This window comes from Salmo salar, chromosome ssa20 (assembly GCF_905237065.1).
Source record: "Salmo salar chromosome ssa20, Ssal_v3.1, whole genome shotgun sequence".
Lineage (NCBI taxonomy): Eukaryota > Metazoa > Chordata > Actinopteri > Salmoniformes > Salmonidae > Salmo > Salmo salar.
This window is the reverse complement of record NC_059461.1, coordinates 40,834,281-40,846,918: the sequence shown is the minus strand read 5'-3', so window position 1 is coordinate 40,846,918 and position 12,638 is coordinate 40,834,281. Positions and strand designations below refer to the sequence as shown.

Below are 12,638 nucleotides of genomic sequence, written 5' to 3'. Positions count from 1 at the left end.
TTAGCATAGGCCCTACCTGCAAGTAATTGGGGGAAGTGAACCCACGCTAGATAAGTGAACGTTATCCCTGTGTGTTCATTGAAGTTACACTTTATTAGAAAATCAGGTAAAGGTAAGCCAAAAGGAGGTGCAGTATCTGTGTATGCGTGTATGGGTGTGTGCCACCTTACTCCCCAGTTCACTGTTCTCACCCCAGCACAATAGTAACTCCCTCTGTCTCTCTCTGTCCGTCTCCCCTCTCTGTCTCTCTCTGTCCGTCTCTCTGTCTCTCTCTGTCCGTCGCCTCTCTCTGTCCTTCTCCCCTCTCTGTCTCTATCTGTCTGTCTCCCCTCTCTGTCTCTCTCTGTCTCTCTCTGTCCGTCTCCTCTCTCTGTCCGTCTACCCGCTCTGTCTCTCTGTCCGTCTCCCCTCTCTGTTTCTGTCTGTCTCCTCTCTCTGTTCATCTCCCCTCTCTGTCTCTCTCTGTCCATCTCCACGTCTCCGCTCTCTGTCCGTCTCCCCTCTCTGTCTCTCTCTGTCCGTCTCCTCTCTCTGATCGTCTACCCTCTCTGTCTCTCTGTCCGTCTCCCCTCTCTGTTTCTCTCTGTCTGTCTTCTCTCTCTATCCGACTACCCTCTCTGTTTCTCTCTGGCATCTCCCCTCTCTGTCTCTCTGTCCGTCTCCTCTCTCTATCCGTCTCCCCTCTCTGTCTCTATCTGTCCGTCTCCCCTCTCTGTCTCTCTCTGTCTGACTCCCCTCACTGTCTCTCTCTGTCCGTCTCCCCGCTCTGTCTATCTCTGTCCGTCTCCCCTCTCTGTCCGTCTCCCCTCTCCTCTCTCTGTCTCTATCTGTCCGTCTCCTCTCTCTATCCGTCTCCCCTCTCTGTCTCTATCTGTCTGTCTCCCCTCTCTGTCTCTCTCTGTCTGTCTCCCCTCTCTGTCTCTTTCTGTCCGTCTCCTCTCTCTGATCATCTACCCTCTCTGTCTCTCTGTCCGTCTCCACTCTCTGTTTCTCTCTGTCCGTCTCCTCTCTCTATCCGACTACCCTCTCTGTTTCTCTCTGGCATCTCCCCTCTCTGTCTCTCTGTCCCTCTCCTCTCTATGTCCGTCTCCCCTCTCTGTCTGTCTCTGTCCGTCTCCTCTCTCTGTCTTTCTCTGTCCGTCTCCCCTCACTGTCCGCCTACCCTATCTGTCTCTCTGTCCGTCTCCCCTCTCTGTCTCTCTCTGTCCATCTCCCCTCTCTGTCTCTCTCTGTCCATCTCCATCTGCATGTCTCAGCTCTCTGTCCGTCTCCCCTCTCCCCTGTCTCTCTCTCTGTCCATCTCCACTTTCTGTCTCTCTCTGTCCGTCTCCCCTCTCTATTTGTCCGTCTCCTCTATCTGTCTGTCTCCCCTCTCTGTCTCGCTCTGTCCATCTCCCCTCTCTGTCTCTCTCTGTTCGTCTCCTCTCTCTGTCTCTCTCTGTTCATCTCCATCTCCCCGTCTCCGCTCTCTGTCCGTCTGCCCTCTCCCCTCTCTGTCTCTCTCTGTCCTCTCTCTGTCCGTCTACCCTCTGTCTCTATCTGTCCGTCTCCCCTCTCTATCCCTCTCTGTCTGTCTCCCCTCTCTGTCTCTCTCTGTCCATCTCCCTTCTCTGTCTCTCTCTGTCTGTCTCACTTCTCTGTCCGTCTCCCCTCTCTGTCTCTATCTGTCTGTCTCCCCTGTCTGTCTCTCTCTGTCCATCTCCTCTCTCTGTCCGTCTCCCCTCTCTGTCTCTCTCTGTCCGTCTCCCCTCTCTGTCTCTCTCTGTCCATCTCACCTCTCTATCTCTTTCTGTCCGTCTTCTCTCTCTGTCCATCTCCCTTCTCTGTCTCTCTCTGTCTGTCTCACTTCTCTGTCCGTCTCCCCTCTCTGTCTCTATCTGTCTGTCTCCCCTGTCTGTCTCTCTCTGTCCATCTCCTCTCTCTGTCCGTCTCCCCTCTCTGTCTCTCTCTGTCCGTCTCCCCTCTCTGTCTCTCTCTGTCCATCTCCCCTCTCTATCTCTTTCTGTCCGTCTTCTCTCTCTGTCCATCTCCCCTCTCTGTCTCTCTCTGTCCGTCTCCTCTCTCTGTCCGTCTCCCCTCTCTGTCTCTCTCTGTCCGTCTCCTCTCTCTGTCCGTCTCCCCTCTCTGTCTCTCTGTCCGTCTCCCCTCTCTGTTTTTCTCTGTCAATCTTCTCTCTCTATCCGACTACCCTCTCTGTTTCTCTCTGGCATCTCCCCTCTCTGTCTCTCTGTCCGTCTCCTCTCACAATCCGTCTCCCCTCTCTGTCTCTATCTGTCCGTCTCCCCTCTCTGTCTCTCTCTGTCTGTCTCCCCTCTCTGTCTCTCTCTGTCCGTCTCCTGTCTCTGATCATCTACCCTCTCTGTCTCTCTGTCCATCTCCCCTCTCTGTTTCCCTCTGTCCGCCTCCTCTCTCTATCCGACTACCCTCTCTGTTTCTCTCTGGCATCTCCCCTCTCTGTCCCTCTCCTCTCTATGTCCGTCTCCCCTCTCTGTCTGTCTCTGTCCGTCTCCTCTCTCTGTCTTTCTCTGTCCGTCTCAACTCACTGTCCGCCTACCCTATCTGTCTCTCTCTGTCCGTCTCCCCTCTCTGTCTCTCTGTCCATCTCCCCTCTCTGTCTCTCTCTGTCTGTCTCCACTTTCTGTCTCTCTGTCCGTCTCCCCTCTCTGTCTATTTGTGTCCGTCTCCCCTCTCTGTCCGTCTCCCTTCTCCTCTCTCTGTATCTATCTGTCCGACTCCTCTCTCTATCCATCTCCCCTCTCTGTCTCGATCTGTCCGTCTCCCCTCTCTGTCTCCCTCTGTCTGTCTCCCCTCTCTCTGTCTCTCTCTGCCCATCTCCCTTCTCTGTCTCTCTGTCTGTCTCCCCTCTCCTCTCTCTGTCTCTATCTGTCCATCTCCTCTCTCTATCCGTCTCTCCTCTCTGTCTCTCTCTGTCCGTCTCCCCTCTCTATTCCTCTCTGTCCGTCTCCACTCTCTGTCTCTCTCTGTCCATCTCCCCTCTCTATCTCTCTCTGTCCGTCTCCCCTCTGTCTCTCTCTGTCCGTCTCCCCTGTCTGTCTCTCTCTGTCCATCTCCATGTCTCAGCTCTCTGTCCGTCTCCCCTCTCACCTGTCTCACTCTCTTTCCAGCTCCCCTCTCTGTCTCTCTCTGTCCGTTTCCTCTCTCTGTCCGTCTCCCCTCTCTGTCTATCTCTGTCCGTCTCCCCTTTCCTCTCTCTGTCTCTATCTGTCTGTCTCCCTTCTCTGTCTCTATCTGTCTGTCTCCCTCCCTCTCTGTCTCTCTCTGTCTGGCTCCCCTCTCTGTCTCTCTCTGTCCGGCTCCTCTCTCATCTGTCTCCCCTCTCTGTCTATCTCTGTCCGTCTTCCCTCTCTGTCCGTCTCCCCTCTCCTCTGTCTCTATCTGTCTCCCCTCTCTGTCGCTATCTGTCTGTCTCCCCTCTCTGTCTCTATCTGTCTGTCTCCCCTCTCTGTCTCTATCTGTCTGTCTCCCCTCTCTGTCTCTCTCTGTCCGTCTCCCCTCTCTGTCCGTCTACCCTCTCTGTTTCTCTCTGTCCGTCTCCTCTCTCTATCCGACTACCCTCTCTGTTTTTCTCCTGCATCTCCCCTCTCTGTCTCTCTGTCCCTCTCCTCTCTATGTCCGTCTCCCCTCTCTGTCTGTCTCTGTCCTTCTCCTCTCTCTGTCTTTTTCTGTCCGTCTCCCCTCACTGTCCGCCTACCCTATCTGTCTCTCTCTGTCCGTCTCCCCTCTCTGTCTCTCTGTCAGTCTCCCCACTCTGTCTCTCTCTGTCTGTCTCCCCTTTCTGTCTCTCTCTGTCCGTCTCCCCTCTCTGTATATTTGTGTCCGTCTCCCCTCTCTGTCCGTCTCCCTTCTCGTCTCTCTGTCAGTCTCCCCTCTCTGTCTCTCTCTGTCTGTCTCCCCTTTCTGTCTCGCTCTGTCCGTCTCCCCTCTCTGTCTATTTGTGTCCGTCTCACCTCTCTGTCTGTCTCCCTTCTCGTCTCTCGGTCTCTATCTATCCCACTCCTCTCTCTATCAATCTCCCCTCTCTGTCTCGATCTGTCCGTCTCCCCTCTCTGTCTCCCTCTGTCTGTCTCCCCTCTCTCTGTCTCTATCTGTCTGTCTCCCCTCTCGGTTTCTATCTGTCTGTCTCCCCTCTCTGTCTCTCTCTGTCCGTCTCCCCTCTCTGTCTATTTGTGGCCGTCTCCCCTCTCTGTCCTTCTCCCTTCTCGTCTCTCGGTCTCTATCTGTCCGTCTCCTCTCTCTATCCATCTCCCCTCTCTGTCTCGATCTGTCCGTCTCCCCTCTCTGTCTCCCTCTGTCTGTCTCCCCTCTCTCTGTCTCTCTCTGCCCATCTCCCATCTCTGTCTCTCTGTCCGTCTCCCCTCTCCTCTCTCTGTCTCTATCTGTCCGTCTCCTCTCTCTATCCGTCTCCCCTCTCTGTCTCTATCTGTCTGTCTCCCCTCTCGGTCTCTATCTGTCTGTCTCCCCTCTCTGTCTCTATCTGTCTGTCTCCGCTCTCTGTCTCTCTGTCTCTGTCTGTCATCCCTCTGTCTCTCTCTGTCCGTCTCCCCTCTCCTCTCTCTGTCTATATCTGTCCGTCTCCTCTCTCTATAAGTCTCCCCTCTGGCTCTCTCTGTCCGTCTCCCCTCTGTCTCTCTCTGTCTCTCCTCTCTGTGTCTCTCTGTCCGTCTCCCCTCTCTATCCCTCTCTGTCCGTCTCCACTCTCTGTCTCTCTCTGTCCATCTCCCCTCTCTATCTCTCTGTCCGTCTCCCCTCTGTCTCTCTCTGTCCGTCTCTCCTCTCTGTTTCTCTCTGTCTGTCTTCTCTCTCTGTCCATCTCCCCTCTCTGTCTCTCTCTGTCCGTCTCCTCTCTCTGTCCGTCTCCCCTCTCTATCTCTCTCTGTCCGTCTCTTCTCTCTGTCCGTCTCCCCTCTCTGTCTCTCTGTCCGTCTCCTCACTCTAACCGACTACCCTCTCTGTCTCTCTCTGGCATCTCCCCTCTCTGTCTCTCTGTCCCTTTCCTCTCTATGTCCGTCTCCCCTCTCTGACTGTCTGTGTCCGTCTCCTCTCTCTGTCCTTCTCTGTCCGTCTCCCCTCACTGTCCGCCTACTCTGTCTCTCTCTGTCCGTCTCCCCTCTCTGTCTCTCTGTCCGTCTCCCCTCTCTGTCTCTCTCTGTCTGTCTCCCCTTTCTGTCTCTCTCTGTCCGTCTCCCCTCTCTGTCTCTATCTGTCCGTCTCCCCTATCTGTCCGTCTCCCCTCTCCTCTCTCTGTCTCTATCTGTCCTTCTCCTCTCTCTATCCGTCTCCCCTCTCTGTCTCTATCTGTCCGTCTCCCCTCTCTGTCTCTCTCTCTGTCTCCCCTCTCTGTCTCTCTCTGTCCGTCTCCTCTCTCTATCCGACTACCCTCTCTGTTTCTTTCTGGCATCTCCCCTCTCTGTCTCTCTGTCCCTCTCCTCTCTCTGTCCGTCTCCCTTCTCTGTTTCTCTCTCTCCGTCTGTCTCTCTCTGTCTCTCTCTGTCCGTCTACCCTCTGTCTCTATCTGTCCGTCTCCCCTCTCTATCCCTCTCTGTCTCTCTCTGTCCATCTCTCTTCTCTGTCTCTCTCTGTCTGTCTCACTTCTCTGTCCGTCTCCCCTCTCTGTCTTTATCTGTCTGTCTCCCCTGTCTGTCTCTCTCTGTCTATCTCCTCTCTCTGTCCGTCTGCCATCTCTGTCTCTCTCTGTCCGTCTCCCCTCTCTGTCTCTCTCTGTCCATCTCCCCTCTCTATCTCTTTCTGTCCTTCTTCTCTCTCTGTCCATCTCCCCTCTCTGTCTCTTTCTATCCGGCTCCTCTCTCTGTCCGTCTCACCTCTCTGTCTCTCTCTGTCCGTCTCCTCTCTCTGTCCGTCTCCCCTCTCTGTCTCTCACTGTCTGTCTCCCCTCTCTGTCTCTCTCTGTCCAGCTCCTCTCTCTGATCGTCAACCCTCTCTGTCTCTCTGTCCTTCTCCTCTCTCTATCCGACTACCCTCTCTGTTTCTCTCTGGCATCTCCCCTCTCTGTCTGTCTCTGTCCGTCTCCTCTCTCTGTCTCTCTCTGTCTCTCCTCTCTCTCTGTCTCTATCTGTCTGTCTCCCCTCTCTGTCTCTATCTGTCTGTCTCCCCTCTCTGTCTCTCTTTGTCCGTCTCCCCTCACTGTCCGTCTCCCCTCTGTCTCTCTCTGTCCGTCTCCCCTCTGTCTCTCTCTGTCTCTCCTCTCTGTCTCTCTCTGTCCATCACCTCTCTCTATCTCTCTCTGTCCGTCTCCACTCTGTCTCTCTCTGTCCGTCTCTCCTCTCTGTCTCTCTCTGTCCGTCTCCCCTCTCTGTCTCTCTCTGTCCATCTCCATCTCCATGTCTCAGCTCTCTGTCCATCTCCCCTCTCCCCTGTCTCTCTCTCTGTCCATCTCCACTTTCTGTCTCTCTCTGTCCGTCTCCCCTCTCTGTTTCTCTCTGTCCGTCTCCTCTCTCTATCTGACTACCCTCTCTGTTTCTCTCTGGCATCTCCCCTCTCTGTCCCTCTCCTCTCTATGTCCGTCTCCCCTCTCTGTCTGTCTCTGTCCGTCTCCTCTCTCTGTCTTTCTCTGTCCGTCTCCCCTCACTGTCCGCCTACCCTATCTGTCTCTCTCTGTCCGTCTCCCCTCTCTGTCTCTCTGTCCGTCTCCCCTCTCTGTCTCTCTCTGTCTGTCTCCCCTTTCTGTCTCTCTCTGTCCGTCTCCCCTCTCTGTCTATTTGTGTCCGTCTCCCCTCTCTGTCCGTCTCCCTTCTCCTCTCTCTGTCCGTCTCCTCTCTCTATCCATCTCCCCTCTCTGTCTCGATCTGTCCGTTTCCCCTCTCTGTCTCCCTCTGTCTGTCTCATCTCTCTCTGTCTCTCTCTGCCCATCTCCCTTCTCTGTCTCTCTGTCCGTCTCCACTCTCCTCTCTCTGTCTCTATCTGTCCATCTCCTCTCTCTATCCATCTCCCCTCTCTGTCTCTATCTGTCTGTCTCCCCTCTTGGTTTCTATCTGTCTGTCTCCCCTCTCTGTCTCTATCTGTCTGTCTCCCCTCTCTGTCTCTCTCTCTCTGTCTGTCATCCCTCTGTCTCTCTCTGTCCGTCTCCTCTCTCTATCCGTCTCCCCTCTGTCTCTCTCTGTCCATCTCCCCTCTCTGTCTCTATCTGTCTGTCTGTCCTGTCTTTCTCTCTCTGTCTATCTCCTCTCTCTGTCCGTCTGCCATCTCTGTCTCTCTCTGTCCTTCTCCCCTCTCTGTCTCTCTCTGTCCATCTCCCCTCTCTATCTCTTTCTGTCCGTCTTCTCTCTCTGTCCATCTCCCCTCTCTCTCTCTCTCTATCCGTCTCCTCTCTCTGTCCATCTCACCTCTCTGTCTCTCTCTGTCCGTCTCCTCTCTCTGTCCGTCTCCCCTCTCTGTCTCTCACTGTCTGTCTCCCCTCTCTGTCTCTCTCTGTCCATCTCCTCTCTCTGATCGTCAACCCTCTCTGTCTCTCTGTCCGACTCCCCTCTCTGTTTCTCTCTGTCCTTCTCCTCTCTCTATCCGACTACCCTCTCTGTTTCTCTCTGGCATCTCCCCTCTCTGTCTGTCTCTGTCCGTCTCCTCTCTCTGTCTCTCTCTGTCTCTCCTCTCTGTCTCTCTCTGTCTGTCTCCCCTCTCTGTCTCTATCTGTCTGTCTCCCCTCTCGGTCTCTATCTGTCTGTCTCCCCTCTCTGTCTCTATCTGTCTGTCTCCGCTCTCTGTCTCTCTGTCTCTGTCTGTCATCCCTCTGTCTCTCTCTGTCCGTCTCCCCTCTCTGTCCATCTCCCCTCTCCTCTCTCTGTCTATATCTGTCCGTCTCCTCTCTCTATAAGTCTCCCCTCTGGCTCTCTCTGTCCGTCTCCCCTCTGTCTCTCTCTGTCTCTCCTCTCTGTCTCTCTCTGTCCGTCTCCCCTCTCTATCCCTCTCTGTCCGTCTCCACTCTCTGTCTCTCTCTGTCCATCTCCCCTCTCTATCTCTCTCTGTCCGTCTCCCCTCTGTCTCTCTCTGTCCGTCTCTCCTCTCTGTTTCTTTCTGTCTGTCTTCTCTCTCTGTCCGTCTCCCCTCTCTGTCTCTCTCTGTCCGTCTCTTCTCTCTGTCCGTCTCCCCTCTCTGTCTCTCTGTCCGTCTCCCCTCTCTGATTCCCTCTGTCCGTCTCCTCACTCTAACCGACTACCCTCTCTGTCTCTCTCTGGCATCTCCCCTCTCTGTCTCTCTGTCCCTTTCCTCTCTATGTCCGTCTCCCCTCTCTGACTGTCTGTGTCCGTCTCCTCTCTCTGTCCTTCTCTGTCCGTCTCCCCTCACTGTCCGCCTACTCTGTCTCTCTCTGTCCGTCTCCCCTCTCTGTCTCTCTGTCCGTCTCCCCTCTCTGTCTCTCTCTGTCTGTCTCCCCTTTCTGTCTCTCTCTGTCCGTCTCCCCTCTCTGTCTCTATCTGTCCGTCTCACCTCTCTGTCCGTCTCCCCTCTCCTCTCTCTGTCTCTATCTGTCCTTCTCCTCTCTCTATCCGTCTCCCCTCTCTGTCTCTATCTGTCCGTCTCCCCTCTCTGTCTCTCTCTGTCCGTCTCCCCTCTCTGTCTCTCTCTGTCCATCTCCCCTCTCTATCTCTTTCTGTCCTTCTTCTCTCTCTGTCCATCTCCCCTCTCTGTCTCTTTCTATCCGGCTCCTCTCTCTGTCCGTCTCACCTCTCTGTCTCTCTCTGTCCGTCTCCTCTCTCTGTCCGTCTCCCCTCTCTGTCTCTCACTGTCTGTCTCCCCTCTCTGTCTCTCTCTGTCCAGCTCCTCTCTCTGATCGTCAACCCTCTCTGTCTCTCTGTCCTTCTCCTCTCTCTATCCGACTACCCTCTCTGTTTCTCTCTGGCATCTCCCCTCTCTGTCTGTCTCTGTCCGTCTCCTCTCTCTGTCTCTCTCTGTCTCTCCTCTCTCTCTGTCTCTATCTGTCTGTCTCCCCTCTCTGTCTCTATCTGTCTGTCTCCCCTCTCTGTCTCTCTTTGTCCGTCTCCCCTCACTGTCCGTCTCCCCTCTGTCTCTCTCTGTCCGTCTCCCCTCTGTCTCTCTCTGTCTCTCCTCTCTGTCTCTCTCTGTCCATCACCTCTCTCTATCTCTCTCTGTCCGTCTCCACTCTGTCTCTCTCTGTCCGTCTCTCCTCTCTGTCTCTCTCTGTCCGTCTCCCCTCTCTGTCTCTCTCTGTCCATCTCCATCTCCATGTCTCAGCTCTCTGTCCATCTCCTCTCTCCCCTGTCTCTCTCTCTGTCCATCTCCACTTTCTGTCTCTCTCTGTCCGTCTCCCCTCTCTGTTTCTCTCTGTCCGTCTCCTCTCTCTCTATCTGACTACCCTCTCTGTTTCTCTCTGGCATCTCCCCTCTCTGTCCCTCTCCTCTCTATGTCCGTCTCCCTCTCTGTCTGTCTCTGTCCGTCTCCTCTCTCTGTCTTTCTCTGTCCGTCTCCCTCACTGTCCGCCTACCCTATCTGTCTCTCTCTGTCCGTCTCCCCTCTCTGTCTCTCTGTCCGTCTCCCTCTCTGTCTCTCTCTGTCTGTCTCCCTTTCTGTCTCTCTCTGTCCGTCTCCCCTCTCTGTCTATTTGTGTCCGTCTCCCCTCTCTGTCCGTCTCCCTTCTCCTCTCTCTGTCCGTCTCCTCTCTCTATCCATCTCCCCTCTCTGTCTCGATCTGTCCGTTTCCCCTCTCTGTCTCCCTCTGTCTGTCTCATCTCTCTCTGTCTCTCTCTGCCCATCTCCCTTCTCTGTCTCTCTGTCCGTCTCCACTCTCCTCTCTCTGTCTCTATCTGTCCATCTCCTCTCTCTCCCATCCATCTCCCTCTCTGTCTCTATCTGTCTGTCTCCCCTCTTGGTTTCTATCTGTCTGTCTCCCCTCTCTGTCTCTATCTGTCTGTCTCCCCTCTCTGTCTCTCTCTCTCTGTCTGTCATCCCTCTGTCTCTCTCTGTCCGTCTCCTCTCTCTATCCGGTCTCCCTCTGTCTCTCTCTGTCCATCTCCTCTCTGTCTCTATCTGTCTGTCTGTCCTGTCTTTCTCTCTCTGTCTATCTCCTCTCTCTGTCCGTCTGCCATCTCTGTCTCTCTCTGTCCTTCTCCCCTCTCTGTCTCTCTCTGTCCATCTCCCCTCTCTATCTCTTTCTGTCCGTCTTCTCTCTCTGTCCATCTCCCTCTCTCTCTCTCTCTATCCGTCTCTCTCTCTGTCCATCTCACCTCTCTGTCTCTCTCTGTCCGTCTCCTCTCTCTGTCCGTCTCCCCTCTCTGTCTCTCACTGTCTGTCTCCCCTCTCTGTCTCTCTCTGTCCATCTCCTCTCTCTGATCGTCAACCCTCTCTGTCTCTCTGTCCGACTCCCCTCTCTGTTTCTCTCTGTCCTTCTCCTCTCTCTATCCGACTACCCTCTCTGTTTCTCTCTGGCATCTCCCCTCTCTGTCTGTCTCTGTCCGTCTCCTCTCTCTGTCTCTCTCTGTCTCTCCTCTCTGTCTCTCTCTGTCTGTCTCCCCTCTCTGTCTCTATCTGTCTGTCTCCCCTCTCGGTCTCTATCTGTCTGTCTCCCCTCTCTGTCTCTATCTGTCTGTCTCCGCTCTCTGTCTCTCTGTCTCTGTCTGTCATCCCTCTGTCTCTCTCTGTCCGTCTCCCCTCTCTGTCCATCTCCCCTCTCCTCTCTCTGTCTATATCTGTCCGTCTCCCTCTCTCTAGTCTCCCCTCTCTGGCTCTCTCTGTCCGTCTCCCCTCTGTCTCTCTCTGTCTCTCCTCTCTGTCTCTCTCTGTCCGTCTCCCTCTCTATCCTCTCTGTCCGTCTCCACTCTCTGTCTCTCTCTGTCCATCTCCCCTCTCTATCTCTCTCTGTCCGTCTCCCCTCTGTCTCTCTCTGTCCGTCTCTCCTCTCTGTTTCTTTCTGTCTGTCTTCTCTCTCTGTCCGTCTCCCTCTCTGTCTCTCTCTGTCCGTCTCTTCTCTCTCTGTCCGTCTCCCCTCTCTGTCTCTCTGTCCGTCTCCCCTCTCTGATTCCCTCTGTCCGTCTCTTCACTCTAACCGACTACCCTCTCTGTCTCTCTCTGGCATCTCCCCTCTCTGTCTCTCTGTCCCTTTCCTCTCTATGTCCGTCTCCCCTCTCTGACTGTCTGTGTCCGTCTCTCTCTCTCTGTCCTTCTCTGTCCGTCTCCCCTCACTGTCCGCCTACTCTGTCTCTCTCTGTCCGTCTCCCCTCTCTGTCTCTCTGTCCGTCTCCCCTCTCTGTCTCTCTCTGTCTGTCTCCCCTTTCTGTCTCTCTCTGTCCGTCTCCCCTCTCTGTCTCTATCTGTCCGTCTCACCTCTCTGTCCGCTCCTCTCCCCCTCTCTGTCTCTATCTGTCCTTCTCCTCTCTCTATCCGTCTCCCTCTCTCTGTCTCTATCTGTCCGTCTCCCCTCTCTGTCTCTCTCTGTCTGTCTCCCCTCTCTGTCTCTCTCTGTCCGTCTCCTCTCTCTATCCGACTACCCTCTCTGTTTCTTTCTGGCATCTCCCCTCTCTGTCTCTCTGTCCCTCTCCTCTCTCTGTCCGTCTCCCTTCTCTGTTTCTCTCTCTCCGTCTGTCTCTCTCTGTCTCTCTCTGTCCGTCTACCCTCTGTCTCTATCTGTCCGTCTCCCCTCTCTGTCTCTCTCTGTCCATCTCCCTTCTCTGTCTCTCTCTGTCTGTCTCCCTTCTCTGTCCGTCTCCCCTCTCTGTCTTTATCTGTCTGTCTCCCCTGTCTGTCTCTCTCTGTCTATCTCCTCTCACTGTCCGTCTGCCATCTCTGTCTCTCTCTGTCCGTCTCCCCTCTCTGTCTCTCTCTGTCCATCTCCCCTCTCTATCTCTTTCTGTCCGTCTTCTCTCTCTGTCCATCTCCCCTCTCTGTCTCTCTCTCTATCCGTCTCCTCTCTCTGTCCGTCTCACCTCTCTGTCTCTCTCTGTCCGTCTCCTCTCTCTGTCCGTCTCCCCTCTCTGTCTGTCACTGTCTGTGTCCCCTCTCTGTCTCTCTCTTTCCAGCTCCTCTCTCTGATCGTCAACCCTCTCTGTCTCTCTGTCCGTCTCCCCTCTCTGTTTCTCTCTGTCCTTCTCCTCTCTCTATCCGACTACCCTCTCTGTTTCTCTCTGGCATCTCCCTCTCTGTCTGTCTCTGTCCGTCTCTCTCTCTGTCTCTCTCTGTCTCTCTCTCTCTGTCTCTCTCTGTCTGTCTCTCTCTCTGTCTCTATCTGTCTGTCTCCCTCTCTGTCTCTCTCTGTCCGTCTCACTCTCTGTCCGTCTCTCCTCTGTCCTCTGTCCGTCTCTCCTCTGTCTCTCTGTCTCTCTCTCTGTCTCTCTCTGTCTCTCATCTCTCTATCTCTCTCTGTCTCGTCTCACTCTGTCTCTGTCTGTCTGTCTCTCTCTCTGTCTCTCTGTCGGTCTCCTCTCTGTCTCTCTCTGTCCATCTCCTCTTCTCATGTTCTGCTCTGTCCATCTCCCTCTCCTGTCTCTCTCTCTGTCCATCTCCACTTTCTGTCTCTCGTCCGTCTCCCTCTCTGTTTCTCTCTGTCCGTCTCCTCTCTCTATCTGACTACCCTCTCTGTTTCTCTCTGGCATCTCCCTCTCTGTCCCTCTCCTCTCTATGTCCGTCTCCTCTCTGTCTGTCTCTGTCCGTCTCCTCTC

General features: G+C 54.6%; 1 pseudogene; it reads left to right on the top strand.

Annotated features, from left to right (window-relative positions):
• LOC123729168 (F-box/LRR-repeat protein 17-like) overlaps positions 1 to 12,638 on the top strand; it is a 761,340-nt pseudogene that overhangs the window by 295,329 nt on the left and 453,373 nt on the right.